Source organism: Daphnia magna, linkage group LG1 (assembly GCF_020631705.1).
Source record: "Daphnia magna isolate NIES linkage group LG1, ASM2063170v1.1, whole genome shotgun sequence".
NCBI lineage: Eukaryota > Metazoa > Arthropoda > Branchiopoda > Diplostraca > Daphniidae > Daphnia > Daphnia magna.
In genome coordinates, this window is record NC_059182.1 from 15,356,998 (window position 1) to 15,370,473 (window position 13,476).

Genomic DNA, 13,476 nt, shown 5'->3' on the forward strand with positions numbered 1-13,476 from the left:
TACAACATAACGATGGGAAAAGAGGGAAGACTGACGATGCCAATCAAGATTTTTGAAGCTTGTGCTGTCGTGAAACAGCCGCCGGGAGAGTATAGTTGGACGATAGCTGGAGCTCTTATTCTTTTGGTGTATATACTCACGCCACTTGAACACAGCTCTAGGCACACTTCTTTTCTTTATTGATTTTCTTTTATTGGTTTCGAACCCCTCCTTGGCAAGGGCACAGTGCTGCCGGAGGATACACAGTTCTTTCATTTGTAAATCGCTTGGCTGTTATACATACATCGAATGGCTTTCTCATCTATGCATCAGGCTCTTCTTTTTCTCGTTGATGGAACATAAAATGAAGAATGGAGGTGGGGTTTTTCCGTCATTCAATCAGCATTTCTCTAATAGGCCATACTTATTATGAAATCTCGCAGGCAGTGATTATGCTTCGAGTGGTTTGCCTTGATAGCGATGAATTATATGCCCGGTTGTCATCATAATTCTGCATACAAATCCATTGGTCGAATTATGACGATTATCAAATACTTTTGTGCTTAGAGAATTAGGATGGAAGATTGAGCTTATGGTTATTTTTGGAATGAAGCCTTGACGATCCAGGCTTTTTGGCTGGAATAAAGTTTTGATGATGAATAAATTCTTATATTTGCATAGTCGCACGAGAGATTGTTAAAAGCGTCACTAGTTATTCTGTTTGCAAAATTTAGCTCTTATACAAGAACAATATCTAAATGGGCCTTCGTACTGTCTTACCTTTACTGGTTCACCGAGAAGCTTTCAATTCTTAAGATGCTACGCATAGCGGGAAGTTTGAATTAGCCCGTGTTGGGAAAGTCTAAAGGTTAATGCTTGCTATTGAAGGATTGCCGTGGAAGACAAGACGTTACACACACACAGGGACTATTCGTCGTAATTACCCGTCGAGGCATTCGATTATTTAAGAAAAAGCCTTATCAGATTACGGGGCCGTATCAGAGTGGTGGTGTACGACTCCATTGCGAATACACAATCAACTTATCGTTTACGTTAGTAGGTACAGCCCAATAGTCTAAATCAACTGATGAAATTTATGAAATAAAAAGGATTTCTATGACCTTCTTCCCTGGTTATCCCATGCCAAACAAATCCGATTAGCGATATATTTTTATTTTATTTTTTTCAAATAAAAGAGAGAGGCTATAGCGTCTCTGACGCCACCGTTACGTTTAATGACCATCTTCTTTAAGCGATACAATAAACTATAGGAGAACTGCCTTATTCAGCTATTCTTTTATTGACTATAAAAGGTGTATTTTATGTTGTTGTTCGCTGAATAGAACTTCTGCGTGGTCCAACTTTTCCATTCGCTGGTTGTGGTGTCGCTTCGGCCACTATTTTGTTATACACACGATGGAATAGTGTGTGTATTCAATCAACACCAACACGCTCGGTTTATGCTGCATCCTGTCTGGCCGTGATACGAATAAATAGCCAGCAAAATGTCAATACATCGTTCACATGAGTTCTCCGTGCCCGTTGGTGACATAACTGCAAGCCATCACAAACTTGTTCAACAATTTTGATGGTAATAAGAATGGCGGCGAGCATGAAAAACAACTTTTCTACTGCAGATTTACATATATCTGGGAATGATGCTGATGGCCTGACTGCATGTCAACAACAGTCGACAGACATATTGGACGTACGTGCTGCAATTCGTGAATTTCAGTTGTGATACGTTCACCACTGGAACACGGTGAGCTTCGGAATTGAGTTAGCCTCTGTCGTATTGCGTCTACGAGTTGCTATGATGTTTATTACCTACTACCTTACGAGCGTCGTACGATCCAGAAACCAATTCAAAGAATGTCCGTGATCCAGTCATGGAATTGTATGAGACATCATGCAAGTATGTACGGTATAACGGAAGAAGTTTAAACTTAATTTCACCGTATTCAATTGAGGAAGAAATTCAGTAATTCAAACAATACGCCTCATTTTTTGTTTGTCCGTAATGTAATTTCAGCGTACACGTACAGTATAAAACGAAGGTCTTTGGTCTTCTACGTATGCCTTTTGATATGATGGAGTGTTGCCGCATGTGAATTTCCCCCCCTTGTACCATCATTTCACTCTTGATTCAGGCACGTCGCAAAATGTAAAACTCGTCAATAGAGCAAAGAGTCGGCCATCGCGTACAACTCCTTGTTCTTTGCCCAGGAGGGGAGTGTTGCCGGGTCGCTGCTTTTGCTGGATGCTGGATGTATTGATCCGTCTCCCTTTCCCTCTACCCCTCTCGTACGCGCCGTTTCACTATTTGTTTTCCTCCTCATGTCTTGGCCCTGCAGCTCTCTCGCTCCATACACAGTAGTAGCCTACACTCAATATTACAAAGCATAAATGTAGGCTACTCTCAATATATATTAAAAAAACATCGTATAGTTTGTAGTTGTTGGTGTTGTTTGTTTGTTTTTTTTTTTCTATTTTCTCTGGTTTTTCCTCTCCCATGTAACCAATATATGGGATGATAATGGCTGCTCAGTGACATCATGTAGGATAAGAGAATAGTAGCACCGCAAACCCAACACAACCCACATCCATCAATTACAAGAGTCACTTTCTCAATTGTTATGAACATCAAGCGAAAGCATACACAGACTGATGGTTAGCACGATAATTTCATCTAACGTTGTGGACCTACGACGTAGCCTAACATCGATTTGTCCTATTGCTTTATAATTTTTTTTTACAGACATGCGTGAAATCGAATGAAGAATTATGACACATGTGAGATGTGGCTACGTTTATTCGAATTGTACCACAAAATATTGTCGATAGAATGGCTGCTCATAGAATTCTATGTCTACATTAATGAACGCTCTGATGCTGTTGAATCATTTACTTGCCAATTTTTCTGTTAGGTTCTTATTTAAAAACGGATGTTTCGTCGTCGTATGTGTGCAGTTGTGATGGCCGGGTGTCGAGCGTGTCATTGCCGCTCCGTTGATTCGGCGTAACCATTTTCTATTCGACTCAACGGGGAGTCGTTGGCATGCCAGAAATAAGTCTCTAGCGTGTGCGTTATTCGTTTGTAAAAGTACTTTCAGTCGAATAAGCCATCAGTTGAACTTTTGTTCTATTGGCTTTATTTGAATCTTTTTTTTTTCCATTTTCTTCCCTGACAAATGGTTATACGAGTTGCCCTCAGATCAAGGAGAAAATCCCATTTTTAAAATCGACAACAAAGAAAATTACGTCACTTTTGTGACTGGATTTTGCAACAGAAGCATCTGACATGCCGGCCGCTTATTCAATAGTTCTTCAGTGATTGTTTTAGTACACTCCACTCCTCTTGTATTCATTAAATGGCGTGTAATAACAGTCACTGGGGGGGCTGTACGGTACTTGGAATCGAATAAACCAGTAAACGATTTCTCTTGATATAGCGCTACGTATTAAATATCACAGCGATCGTACACATTTCTACATTTGAAAATGATTCATATTCAAATAAAATGTGTGCATACGAAAACCCTTTAGATGGAAGTGAAGGATTAGGTGTCGTATTTCGCTATGTTTTGTCAGCTATACGCGGAGAGTCTTTTCCTGGAAAATACATCTGTTGATGTGCTCCCCAAAAATCCTCTTGTAGCTGCTCACGTTCCTCGCCCACACCATCTACTTAATATGAATAATAATCCTATAGATACCGGTTTGTTTGTATACTTGAAAGAAAAGAAAATCTTTGCGTAACAGCCTTGTGTTATAACGAAATCGGCCTCTATACTAGACATACACGCATACGCAAACGCTCTGAATAAACATCCCTCATCGAATATCGATGCGTTCAAATGTGTAAAGGATGATGTACATTGCGAGGGGACGCACACGCCAAGATGGCTGATTGTTATTATATTATAGTGGCTTTGGATATTGCGTATAGCGCAGAGGTTATTAGGAAAAGAGGATTTCATATTTTCGAAACGCTGCTGCGCTACCGTAGCGGCGCAAAAGGACGGTATAGAATCTAGTGGCCTTGCGTGTCTGCAGAGCCGAAAAGCGAAAAGCCCCGCCTTTCACGCCGAACGCCATTGGTTCACGCTGCCAACGACTCGCTTCGTTCAAGATCCCGTCCGGATTGGCTGTTGCCTTTCGGGTGATGGAGGAAAGCCAACTGGGAAGACGTTATGAAAAAAAAAAAAGAAATCTTTTTCTTTTTTCATCCCCCATTTCCATATATTCTTCTTCGCCGAGGTTTTTCTTGCTTCGTATCGATTTTGGGAACGAAAAAAAGAAGTCGTTTCCGATATATGGACAATACACGCACAGGAAAAGTGGGGAAGTGAGAGCCAAGTGCAAATCAACTTGTCGACACAACCTGCGCGAGTCAATATGTACAAGACGTCCTGCAGACACTTCGATCAGGCGCGAAATTGAAATGCATAATCCCACATCGTATAGCCATATGTGTACAGATAATGCGAGTTGTCTGCTATATTATTGGTGGGACTGCAAAATCGAGAATCGCAATACAACTCTGCAATACAAGGGGGAAAGGCCATTAAATTGGAAAGCGTTCAGACCTGATTTCATGTCGAATGTGTTCACTCTGGCGTTATGACACACATGTATGAGCTGGCTTAATTAATGTTTTGTCGTCGCGGTGACAGCAGGATGCCAACAAAAAAAAAATCCAGGAAATTCGACGGAAGGGACCGCTGCAGGCGTCAGCGGAGAGAAAAGAGGAAGAAATGGGTGCTGGGCAAAAGAGAGATGGGATAGGAAATTAGACTCTTGTATATTTTTATTATATAGTAGCTACAACAGAAATGACGAGCGACGGATGGTAAAAAAAAAAAAAATGGGAACCCATAAGCTTTTTTCTTCTTTCTGGAAGGTTGGATGATGATGCGTCAGCAACAGCTAAAATACGTAGCTGACGAATCGATCGCATTATGGACTACACGTCGTTGCCAGCAGAGCACAACAAATTGACACGACGTGGATTTTAATTGACAACGTATTGAAAAAGACGTAAAAAGATATCCTTCGTTAGTTTTAGTATATATAGTACTGTAAAATCAATTACGAAAGCAAAAGCGATCAGGACAGCTTAGAAATTGGATTTTCTTTTTTTCTTTTATTAAAAAGGGCATTCGATATAGAAAAAAAAAAGTCAATATGATTTGCTTGATCGGCTTCTTTCCCTGTGGCATTAACGAAAAAAAAAATAAAAGCTGTGGCAAAACTGAAATATGCTCTGAACGTTATAGCGTCATGATTATATAGCTTATAGACCTACACATCTTTCTCCAAGAGTTTTGACCTTCTTATTTTCATTCTTTACCCATCGATCGACGATTTCATGACATCGATTACCGACATCAGATTGCGAAAAATCATTGCTTTGGCTTTATGTTATGGTACAACTTTGTTGTTTACCTTTTTACTCTTTAGCCCTCCGTCGACGAACGTGTGTAACATGAAAGAAGTTAGAAGAAGGGGAGAATAAGAGAGAGTGAAAAAAAAAAAAGCTGAATAAACTGTACACATAGTGTCTACGTAGGCTGTATATCAAAAGCAGTGATTGATGTTAGAGTATCGATTGGTATCCGGCTGATGTTACACAGAATGAAAATGCGCCATCAAGAGTTGTAGAAGAGAGAGAAGAAAAAAAAAGAAGACAAAATAAGAGAGAAAAAAACGAAGGGGGGTATCAAGTATCGATTAGTTGGGTCCAGGAACACGAGCAACATCCCTCTCCCCCATCCTTTCTTTTTGTGTGTGTTCTATTAACAACAACCTATACACACAGTGGCCCCCCTTCATCTCTTATATATATAGTTTCCCCCGTCTATTCTCTCTGTTGCAGGGATGCTGCCCTGGACCCTTTCCTCTTGATTCAATAGTATCAGGATCAAGCCAGGAACCAGAGGCTGTTACATACGACGACGCACGTCGTATTGATTCGACCGACTCTTTGAGCGCTACGACTTCTAACAGTTCGTCATCTTCCTCCAGTGCAATAGTCTTCTCTTTTTGACACGTCTGCATCCAACAGCTACAGAAAACAGAAACAATTTCTTTGGCTTTTTTTTGTTGTTGTTGTTGCCATTCATCGTTTAAAAGGGTAAAGAAAGTGCGGAGAAGCTGTCGCCGAATGAAAGGATCGCTTTCCAAACAAGTAACAAAATGATTTGCCTGTAAATGTTTGCGTGTACAGCGGCACAAAAGAAAAATCATTGCCAACGTCAAAGAAAAACTTTAATATTTACAGAAACCTGGTGATAACAAGTCGTGGTTGGGTGTAAGGTGTTGGGCAACGCCAGCGGGGGAGCTATTGGCGATGGAGGACACAAACCAAAAACAAATAAGTTGTTGCGGGAATGTATCGTAAACAAGTCAGGACAAAACTTTATCGCATCGCACCAAATTGACGTCCAATTGGATAGCAAATTTTCGTATCATTTAAAAAGAGAGACACGCGTCAGACAGTTAAATGCTTTAAAATTAAGTTTAAAAAAAAGAACGTTAACTGCTGATAAAGTAAAGCCACTCAGATAAACGTCTTGTTATGAAAGAGACGTCTGAAACTGCACACGACATAATTCCTCGCTTAGAAAATTGGTTGTCTAACATCGACGCTGCGCGCAATAACGTCAGTTCTAATAGGATTGGAATTCTTAATATCACAAAATATATATTCATCTAATGTTTCGTCTCAAAAGTTGGTTGGAAATGTGGGCGTTCATCTTTTGAATATTTCAAACGCGTCAAATTTGGGAGCCGGAAAATGAGAAGTGAGAATCAGCTTTGCCGGTTCCCCGGAGGTGCCTTGCTTCTCTTTCTACAAGAGTTTCTTCGCTTCAGTTCGCCTTTATTCTCAATTTCCATATATAATCAAGAAGGTTTTCTTCTTTTCTCTCTTGCGCGTGTGTCTGTGTGTTTGGTCGCTTTCATCTCTTCCTCAGCACTAGCTCAGCATCCGCCAATTCTGTTAGATATCGAAATACACACAGGACATCCAGCACAACGGTTCCCCTTCCTCTATATAAAATAAGAGATATATCTCTCTATATACTATGCGTTGGATCTATTCTTCCACCTTACCCCCCCACCTCCCACTCCCCCCACCCAAAAAAAAAAAGGAAGGAGTCGTTTCACCCACCGATGGCTGGGCTGCACGTATCGTCCCCATCTGCTAATTCACAAAAGGGTAGATGTGGGAGGTGTGGGTGGGTAAAGAGGAGTCAGGAGCACCCAAACGGACACAGACGAAAAAAAATAATAATAAAATAAAAAAACGTCTCTTCCATTCCTTTTAAATATCAAAGCTTCGTTTATATACAGATGCGTGTATTTGGATGTATCCGTTGGGAGCATGCGTGAAAAGAACGGGTGGTGATGGGGGGGAGAGCGAGAGAGGGGGAGGGGTTGATGGATCGATAGAAGAGAAAAAAAAAAGGAAAAATTTCCCTTCCTCCTTTTATTCTTCCCCTCGCGACGCCGATGTGGAACGGTGCGATTCCAACGTCGGTACAAGTCGTTGGCTGTCGGCGTCGCTGGTCGGTCGCATCCAGTTGAAGCTCCCAGACAATATTTTTTTTTTGGGGGGTGGGTCGTAAAGGGGTCCGAGTCCATTTCCACTGACGTCATCATCTTCGGCCAAAAAGATTTTTGGAAAGAATTCAAAAAAAAAGAAAAGCGACACACATTTAGCATCCGCCATTCCGGACGACTGGACGTGACGTGTCATCATCGTCTACGAGCTTCCTGGTCTTCATAAGATATCCGGTCAACATTTCTTTTTATTTTCATCTATTTTAACATAACTGAAATTAATCGTAGAATTGTTTGAAAAATCGTAAGATCATTTTTCCGTTACCGTTTGGTTCCTTTTGTCTTGTGATGCGCGATGCTGCTCGGACCTTCTATTTCATTTTCCTTAACCGGAAATCCGAGCTTGCGGGCACCGCCATCCGCACAGACATTGCCGGCTTGCAACTGCATTCACCAAATATTTGATTATTTTATTCTTCATGTCACGCCTTTTGTTTCTCTAACGTTCGATTTTCTCACGCAAAGACGTCACGTCCGTTTTTTTATTTTCACCCGTCGATCGATTGCGCTGAGAAAATCGAACTGCTAGGCCCTAAACTTAAAATATTCCAAATTTCATTCGTGATTTATTGCGTTCTTTGCCGTGAGCGTTCACCGTTAAAAATCGTTCATAAAATTCAAAACAAAAATGAAATGAGAAATTGCAAACTTTTTTTCTCTATCGACCAGAAAGGCAATTGCGCGCTACATGGCAATGGCTGACTCTGGCGTCTTACGTCACGGAGCATGCGCACTTCCCTGTACATGAGAACCTCCGTTAGGGAAAAAATGTTATCGTGGGTCTCACAATCTATTGATTTTTGTAGTTGCAGACAGACACGTAAAGAGGGAGTAGTGGGTGATGGGAGGGGGTACCGTTGTTAAAGAGAGAATGACTGTGTACGTGTTTGTGCGTCACCCAATCAAGTTCCAAAAGAAGGGGGAGACGCCAGCCAGAGTGGGGGGGGGATTCAAAGATTTTTTGTTATATTATTTATTTCTCTGCGTGTGTCTCTCAATTCCACACCCCTCCAAATGAAAAGCGTCGCCATTACTCGTTTAAAGAGACGCGGTAGCTTAAAAAAAATTCCCAGCTCGATACCACTGGACCGTTATGAGCGTTGCACTAGAGTCCTCTTTATTCTATTTAAATAATTTCTATGCATAATTATACGTGCATCTGCTTATCATTGCCTCTTATCAAATTTTTTTTATTTTTTATTTTTTGCTTTCCATCCGGCGATTCGGCATTCTACACAGGGTCATTGAGTCTATATACTTTGTACAGTGCAGCTGACTATGTAATAAGGGATGCCTCCCTCCCTTTTCGCTCCCTACTATTTACTAGTACTTATATAAAAAAAAAGAAAACCTTTTCATCCATGTACGTATAAGACTATGTAGTGTCGACTGGATGGACTATCGGCAGCTGTTTTTCGTTTGGGGGTTCACTAAAGCCATTGCTCGCCCTTGTACCTCAGCTCATTGATCAAACGAGCGCATGCAGTTACAGTCTGGGAAAGAAAAAGAAAAACAACATTTGCGTCCGTTTTCCTCCGCGTTGTTCCGTTCAGTTACAACGGATGCGATGTTTGTGCACGAAGTTGATCTTAATTAAATAAGTTAGGTTTTTACCTTGTTCATCTAATTCAACAATTTGATCCTGTTTGGGTTTTTTTATTTTTATTTTTCGGTTGTTGGCCATCGATCCAACTGACGTGCGTTTCACCAATTTCTCTCGACAAGTCGACTCGACATTCGCCCTAAATTAGAAAAAAATAGGGAAACCTAACACGACATTTTTCAGTTTGACAGTTTTGAACTAGAAAGTAAACATCTGTGTTATTGTGCGCAGATCCGCGACCGACAACAGATCAATGAGCAAAACAAGGTACATCATTATGTGCATGTTGTTTTGATTTTTACCCATAAGAAAGGTAAGTTTACGTGTAGAGTAAAAGGGCGTCCACGGGTGAGCAATTGAGCATGTGTGTGACGTCAGTTGAGAGAAGAGGGGGGGGGGGGATAGTTGGGTTTTAAAAAAGAGGAGGGGAAAGGCCAGTCCCGTCAATGCGCCAAGTGTCGCGGCGCTATGTACCGCGCCCGTTATTTGATGGTATTGATCGTGTCTCCCCCTCTTCTTTTTCGCTTTGGGTGGAAGGGGGAGTGAGTGGGTGGCTTTGATAGAAGGGTAGGAGGTGAAGATGGCGCACAGGAGGAGGGAGGGAGGAGAAAAGAGGTGGGGGAGGGACAGACTTATCCATGCGTACCATCCACCGCCAGTCGTCAGCCGTTACACTTCGGGCGACGGTCCCGCTCTTCCGTCAGTCACGTGATAGACGTCGCACCAATCAGCTGTCGACTTCTCTCTGTCTCTCTTCACACATTGAGACGCAATCGGACTTGGAAGTGGAAGCATCTTTAACCGGTGGACTCCAGTGCTGGCATTCCCGTCTTTTCATCCGTGATGGTGGTTATTTGTTTTGTTTATTTATCACAAATTTCTCGGTCGTGAATGTGATCGAACGGTCGCTGGGAACGGCTTCATCGGAGGACTTGAAACTCCGCTGTTGTTCCTTCTGTTTCCTCGGCCAGTTTTCGATTCAACAAAACACATAGTTCTCCTCGTGTTCATTGTTGTGCCTTTTGTATTATTGAACGGAATCATAAGGCACGCGGTGAATGCCAAGAGCACGGCCTCATATTCGTCAGTAAACAACCAACCATCACATTTTCATTACCATTTAGAAATCTTTAAATCAACTGTGAGCAATGTTTTTTGTGTGATTCATTTTAGCGTTTCATCTCGTTTAATGTTTATCTTAACCAACTTTACCAATGTTATGTTGTAGTTTTCGAATTATACGTTGCCCTTAACGATGTTCTCATCATTTGTTTCCCTTTGGCGATGCTATAAAAATACACGCGACAAACAAAATGTCGATCAAAATGGAAAACAAATATTTTCTTTTCACATGTTCAAATGGTGGATCATATACGTATACATAACCCCCTCTTCTTCTGTATGATATACCGTAAGCGTATGAGTGTATAGAATTAATTCAACCGACACGAACGTGTTAAGTAGTAGCCAGCGGTGTAGGTGGGGGGAAATTGAAGCCTCTCTCAGTTGACAGGATTGCAGCCTTTCACGAGGGGTTGGTGAAAGGGTGGGGAAGCGGATCTATTATATAAGTTCAAAATAGACGTTAAAAAAAAAGGGAAGGGGGGCGGGAACGGGATGAGAAACAGACAATAATAATGCACGAGCGTCAATGAGCTCTATATAGACGCTATACAGACCAAATGGATAATCTATTGAAGTGCGTTAATATATATATACGCGAACGCATAGACGCAGCCACGCGTCCCTCTCGTCCGATATGGGTGCAGCAGTATATAGCATAATCACGAGGAATGAATATTAGACGAAACAACAGAAGCAAAAAGTGTGCAATTGACGTGGCAATCGCTATGGCATTACCCTCCGCTTTCACACGCTCGGATTATTCTCTTTTTTTTTTCTCCAATTATATTTGGATCTTGCTGTTTTGTTATTTTCGAACCTATAGCGCCACAGGCTTATAGCAAAGTGAACTTTGGATGTCTTTTTTTTTCAAAATAAAACATTCGCGAACTTCTAGATTAAACACGCAACTATATAATGCCGCCTTGAATTATGCATTGTATTTTACAATGATGCGCATTACAAACGCACTGATCCGTAGATAAGTGTAGATAATGAAACGGGGACCCATGTGCAAAAACTTGTTCTCCATTTTTGATTCAATTATACTTTCGCTGTTTGGAACATTTTTAACAGACTCCTTATTTGGGATGGAGTGGGCTGCTGCTATATGTGATGAGACAGGGGATGTAAACAAAGAGAAATGAGAACAAGGAGAAGAGAAGTTTAGCGTCACAGTTCTATAATGAGATCCTCCTCATTTCTGCGTCTGCACAACACAAACGCTACCCAACTTCAATAATCCGCTCATCGCGTAGACGGAAAGTTTTCCTCGGGGAGAGAGCGAGAGTTATTCCCAACATCAAAAGAAGTCTTTGCTTTCTGGCTGCCGTTGTGTTCTATATTCTACGAATGAAAATTTACCACTATAGGTCGCTGCATCATTATTCCAGTGGCGTGTGTTAACGAACCAAAAAAAAAAAAAAAAAAAAACTAAAAAAGAACAAACAAACCAAACAGAGAACGTTGAATTTATTCTCCATCAGCGCGTACATTCACGACAGAATGATTTCCACTTGTCGTCGCATTTTCTCTTCCGATCGACAGGATTGCCGTACGAAAAAAGGAACAACTTGATGAAAGTTTCTCCACGTTTTTGCTCGATATGTGAAAAAAAAACTCGATGCTTCAACGCGAAAATGCGATTTTCTTTGAAGTCTAATACATAGAAGAATGCGATTTTTTTTGGCGTTGTAAACTTACAAACCATCGGGAAAGAAATGTTTAAACTTTGGAAAGGCATCAACTTTTTTTTGGTGGACCTTTTGTTACTAAACCTGTAAGCGAACGAAAAGATCTCCGCAGCAGCAGCTCGATCGATCGTCTCGTGGAATTGAAAAGGGAGGCACACACACACACACACAGCCTTATATACTCGTTATTATTCCTCTTCGTCCTCTACACTCGGCAAAGTGAAAGTGTTCATCCTTTATATAAATACGTACCGTTGAATTGATAAGAAACTCATCACCAACAACACCACAATTTTCGCGTAGACGATTATTTCTGTCACACTTCCAAGTAGACGGTCAGCATTCCGTTGAGATTGCAAAGTTCTTGCACTCTGGACGCATCAGCCTTTAACGTAAAGTTTCTTTCTGTGTGTGTACGCGTGGTCTAGGATATGTGGATACGTAAAAACTATATAATTATATACTACAATTGCATGTACGGTATGCGGACGAGTTGATGGGAATCGATGAAGCGCGTGGCACGATATGGAACGTGTGTTGCAACGGTTATTTCGAGCCACCTAATTTTTTCTTTTAAATAAAGAGGGCACTGAGTCTGTAAATGCACTGCAGTTGACCTAGCCGTTCCACGGGTAATCATTATCGAATTGATCAACTATAGAAACAGCCGTTTCCAATTGAAAGTGTTCAATACATCGATTGTTTCTATTTTTGTCAAATTTTTATCGATAAGACTAGACCTTGTGACTAGAGAAATAAGTTCAATCGATCTATATGGGGGACTCTGATGTGTGTGTTACACAGGTGCACGCAGACACAATTTCACGTGAAGGAGGAGCTGTCCGTTTTCATCGATTAAGCAACGCCATGGTTATTACTTTTGTTTCCGTCAAACACAAAATTCGAACGCCACTTTTTTGCTCATACCTGATGGGTATATGTATTATATTCAGCCAACATCTTTCTTCCTTCATGTATTTCTATTTACCAAACGCAGAGTTAGCACATCTGCCCCGTTAAATTCTTGTCCACAACAGACCAGCTTGTTATATGTTTCACGACTTCTTTTCGCCATCTATAAGTACGGAGAGGTACATTGGGGCATATAGGTATTCGCTTTCAAGGGAGTTGGCTTTAGATGTGATGTATACAATTCAATGTGTGCGTAATACGCAGCCATGCAAGCCATGCAAAGGTGCAATTAGACGCCGACGATCCCCGACTCCCACCCAGGTTTTCCACTAAAAAAACTTGGCCAACTGTATACCTTTTTGTGTTTTGTTCCTTTTTCTCTGCTCCTTCTTTTGCCTTTAGTTGCGTACGTTAACCGCCACCCCAGGAAAATTCCCCTTGGAAAAGAGTTGTTGTATATTTCAGTGAGGAGCCACTATACTCTCAAGTCTATTGAATAAACAATCACGCAGTGGTATAATACACGTAGCTATACGATAC